This window comes from Leptopilina heterotoma, unplaced genomic scaffold (assembly GCF_015476425.1).
Source record: "Leptopilina heterotoma isolate Lh14 unplaced genomic scaffold, ASM1547642v1 Lhet_42, whole genome shotgun sequence".
NCBI classification, from domain to species: Eukaryota; Metazoa; Arthropoda; class Insecta; order Hymenoptera; family Figitidae; genus Leptopilina; species Leptopilina heterotoma.
In genome coordinates this window covers 150,698-155,891 of record NW_025111078.1, presented here as the reverse complement: position 1 = coordinate 155,891, position 5,194 = coordinate 150,698, and the positions used below count along the sequence as shown (strand labels likewise).

At 23.8% G+C, this 5,194-nt stretch overlaps 1 long non-coding RNA gene across 1 annotated transcript in view; it reads left to right on the top strand.

Moving 5' to 3' along the window:
* The first annotated feature begins 334 nt into the window (after positions 1-334).
* LOC122506510 overlaps positions 335-5,194 on the top strand; it is a 128,867-nt gene continuing 124,007 nt past the window's right edge. Inside the window, exons 1-2 of the long non-coding RNA XR_006302008.1 lie at positions 335-456; positions 1,333-1,422. This is a non-coding gene — a long non-coding RNA (uncharacterized LOC122506510). The remainder of the gene's footprint in view (positions 457-1,332; positions 1,423-5,194) is intronic.

Sequence of the window (5,194 nt, the reverse complement as noted above, 5' to 3'; positions counted from 1 at the left end):
ATGCATTTTTACTGGAATGATTGCACATTCTTAATACGTTTCCAAGCGGAAAATACACCATCGCACATTGACTGACAATTAACGACAAACTGCAAATTAACGACAAAATTCAAAGTGGATTCGACTAGACATGTATAGTCACGCCGCATGGCGGCAACGTTATGAAACTCATTATCGTGGTAAGGGTAGCGACCGTGGCGGCGACAACTGTTACTAACTTCGGTGGGTAAATTATCCACTGTCGGTAACTCTCCACTGACGAACTTTCATTTAAATTTGGCGGTTACGCGCGCAACGCCGCCATTTTTATTTCCACGAGCAGTCACTTTGCAGGCAGAGAAGTGTAGTGAGAGATGGAGTGTACATTTACGAATTGTTTTTAACTTCATTAAGTGTATAAAGTGTTTCTATATTCGATTCTCATCTTTTTGAATAGCTGACATATCATTACAACCGGTGAGTAAAGTGAAATGTGGTGATAATGTAAAATATATCTGTAAAAATGTGAATTTCTCTCCGTGGTTGATAGGGACAATTTTTCTTTTCCTGCACACATTTTTCGCACAGTTTTCTCATAAATTTATAGTTTTCTTTACTTGAACCGTTAAAACAATCGTGCAATTAGTAAATAATGTTTTTTTCATCCCAAAGTAGAAATAAAATTGAAAAAAATAACTTTTCATTCTTTTCAGTGGAGTTTATAGACTTTTCGCCCTGTTCGCCAATGCCGGCGTTGGCATATTTTTAATCACAATAAAAAGAGAATATTTCAGTAAAATATTAACTTATTCCTGTTGTTGTCGATATATTTAGTTACTGTTTTATATATATTTTTGATTCTTTTTGGAGAAATTGTGAAAAATTCGTTTGACAAAAAGTGAACAGTGCGAAAACATAACAAGTGGTTTGGAGGTTAGGTCATGCTTTTGTTGACAGTTTTTTAATACTCTTTATCATTGAAAATTTATTTCCTTTGTTATTTATTACTTTTATTTAATAAATAATCAAAATGTTTTTGGTAAAATTTGTCGCAATTTATAGAATTTAAATTTATTTCTTGAAATAATGTATGAAAAATTTGTAAAAATGTTTTTGTTTTTTTTATTATTCATTTATTTACTATGTCGTTTTTTCCCATTTATTTATTTTTTATTATTAACCCAATTGGTTCTTCTTTTAATTTAATTTTTCCCTTTCTTGCAGAAAATCCATTACTTAGAATAATGTAGGTATTATATGTGTAAATTCATGAAACGAGATAAAAATTAAAATAAAAAATGTTTCTGATTGTAAATTTCTAAAATTAAAATTTTCCAATAAATTTTTTTTCAGATTATTCCCAAAAGGGAAAAAATATAAACACTTCGAGGGTAGCTAAATAAAAGGATAGATTCCACCACCTCAACGTGGGAACGTCGATCTGTAAGTCAGTTATTTTAATTAATTGGTTTAGTTGTGAATTTTAATTGTTTAAAAAATTCAGAACCCTTAAAACAGTTTATAAAAAAAATTTCCCAAGTAGGAATTTACTGCTGATATATTGCTAATTTAGAAAACAAATTTTACTATTTTTAAAGGAACTTTTTCCAAGTCCCAAAGTTAATTTTACTAATTTTTTTCTAAAATTTACTTCCTATAAATAAATTCTAAAAATTCACGCTATATTGCTTTAAATATTCAATTATTATTATCTAAAATTTTAACTGAAATTAATTATTAAATTAATTTTTATTAGAAAATCCCTTAAAAAAGAGGAAAAAATGTTGAATTTTAAGAAATTCGGATTTTTGACTTTTTGATAATTTTCGATAATTTTAGATTTTTTACCAAAGAGTAGAGACTATTAAAAAAGTAAAGTATTTTCCAAGAGCACAAAAATAATGAAGCTAAATCCCATAAAAAAGAGGAAAAAATGTTGAATTTTAAGAAATTCGGATTTTTGAAATTTTGATAATTTTCGATAATTTTAGATTTTTTACCAAAGAGTCGAGACTATTAAATAAGTAAAGTATTTTCCAAGAGCACAAAAATAATTAAGCTAAATCCCATAAAAAAGAGGAAAAAATGTTGAATTTTAAGAAATTCGGATTTTTGACTTTTTGATAATTTTCGATAATTTTAGATTTTTTACCAAAGAGTAGAGACTATTAAAAAAGTAAAGTATTTTCCAAGAGCACAAAAATAATGAAGCTAAATCCCATAAAAAAAAGGAAAAAATGTTGAATTTTAAGAAATTCGGATTTTTGAAATTTTGATAATTTTCGATAATTTTAGATTTTTTACCAAAGAGTCGAGACTATTTAATAAGTAAAGTATTTTCCAAAAGCACAAAAATAATGAAGCTAAATGCCATAAAAAAGAGGAAAAAATGTTGAATTTTAAGAAATTCGTTTTTTTGAATTTTTGATAATTTTCGATAATTTTAGATTTTTTACCAAAGAGTCGAGACTATTAAATAAGTAAAGTATTTTCCAAAAGCACAAAAATAATGAAGCTAAATCCCATAAAAAAGAGGAAAAAATGTTGAATTTTAAGAAATTCGGATTTTTGAATTTTTGATAATTTTCGATAATTTTAGATTTTTCACCAAAGAGTCGAGACTATTAAATAAGTAAAGTATTTTCCAAAAGCACAAAAATAATGAAGCTAAATGCCATAAAAGAGAGAAAAAAATGATGAATTTTAAGAAATTCGGATTTTTGAATTTTTGATAATTTTCGATAATTTTAGATTTTTTACCAAAGAGTCGAGACTATTAAATAAGTAAAGTATTTTCCAAAAGCACAAAAATAATGAAGCCAAATGCGATAAAAAAGAAGAAAAAATGTTGAATTTTTAGAAATTCGGTTTTTTGAATTTTTGATAATTTTCGATAATTTTAGATTTTTTACCAAAGAGTCGAGACTATTAAATAAGTAAAGTATTTTCCAAGAGCACAAAAATAATGAAGCTAAATTCCATAAAAAAGAGGAAAAAATGTTGAATTTTAAGAAATTCGGATTTTTGAATTTTTGATAAATTTTGATAATTTTAGAATTTTTACCAATTTTATCAATTTTTTTTTTTTTTTTTTTTGGAGACTATTAAATGAGTAAAGTGTTTTTAAAGAGCCCAAAAATAATTAAATTAGATTTAAAATTCCACTGGAATTTCGTAAAAATTTGACCTGGAAATTATGGAAAAGGTATGGAATTTTAAATGCAGATTTCTGTAGGAATCCTGATTTTATTATTTTCTGAAAATAATTAAATGTTTGCGTAGAATTTTACTAAAAATTTGCAAAATAATTGAATTCTTTTGAAAAATTTTATTAAAATAGTAAAAATTGAAAATCATTAAATTCAGGAAAATTTTTGAAAATAATTGAAATTTTGCCAAGAATTTTATTAAAATTCTTGAAAATAGTTGAATTTCTGCGAAGAATTTTATTATTTCTAAAGATAATTGAAATTTTAACGAAATTTTTTTTTTAATTTCAGAACATAATTAAATTTCTGAAATGAATTTTATTACTTTTTGAAAATAATTGAATTTCTGCAATCATTTGTAATTTTTCTAAAATTCTGCAAATTATATCGTACAATTTATTCCCCCTTTTTTTAAACTAAATCCCCTTTTTAAAAAATACAATTCCCTTTTTTATCTAATATTACATGAAAAAATAACTGTGATCCCTGCGGTTGATGAATAAATTTTGATGGTTTTAGAAATTTTTCTTTTATAAAACAGAGACATAGAGAGGAAAATTTGCTGATAACCTCTCACTGCCGGTGTAATAAACCAAAAAATAAGTTTCATAATCAATAGAAGAAAAAACAAGAAAAAAAATATGATTTTGTGTCATAAGATACATAATATGTATTTTAAAATTCATATTTTTTTTTGCGTCACTACCTTGTTTTCTTATTAATTCTGTTATTTTTTATTCTTTCTGTTCAAAGAAAGGTGTAAAATCACCTGAATATATTTATTTAATTCATTCTTCATGAATATTTTTTTCAAACGTTTTGTACAAATTTTTCATATAGAATAATCGAAATATTCGGTCCATTTCAAATAAAATGAGGTTTTAAAATAAAAATTTAATTTAAAAACTGTTAAAAAATTATTTCATACTTTTGACATTGTTAAATTATAATATTTTGCAATTTACGTCTACTTTTAAAAATTAAATTTAAAAATTAAATATTAGACCACTTCGTTGGTTAATTGAAATAATAATTTATAGGAGCCGTGTCTCCACTTTATAGACATTCAATTTGTTTTCCTTATCAAAATAATAATTTAGATTTTATTATTATTTCATTCTTTATATGAGCTTTTTGAGTAATATTTGATTTATGAAGCATATAAATACTTAATTTCGGTATATTCTTGAAAATTATAATTTAAATTATGATTTCATTATTTATATGTATTTATGAGTAATATTTGATTTATGAGTATCATTTAGATCTATTAGTAAATCAAAATAATATTTTTGAAGACAAGTCCAATTTTTTCATTGTTATTTAATTAAAATAGATTTTTTAGAAGTTCCAATTTTCTTTTATTAGTTAATCGGCCCCATTATTTTATTATAGTTAAACGAAAAAAGTTCCGTTTACAATAAATCAAATCAAATATTTTAAAAAACGTGTCTCTATACTTGATTTAAAAAAATGTTGAAAATTATTTTATTAATCCACACACTTTTCAATTTTTGTAGAAAAATTTATTTTACTAAACTTATAAAAGTGATTAAATTAATGACAATGAGTATTGCAGAGAATTTTTCTTTCTCTGGAAGTCAGTAATGTTTTTTTAACAATAGTCGATTACTAAATTTTACACACAAGAGTATATGTTTCTCAATAAGTTGAGTAAATTGAATGAGAAATGTTTTTTTGACTTGAAAAGTTATGTTTACAAAATTTACAATACAATATGTATTTAGTCTATATAATATTAAAATTTCAGTCCTAAGTACATATAAATTGAAAACAGAACTAATATTTTTTTCTACAAAACTCGAAAGTAAACGAGGTTTTACAAAATAGATGTTTTTACATCGTTTATTATATTATAAAATCTTCATAGCAGATAGTCTTATTATTATTGTTACTATTAATATTATTATTGTTATTATTATTATCATTATCATCATTGTTATCATTAATATTACTATTATTACTACTCACAACTTTTCTAAGGA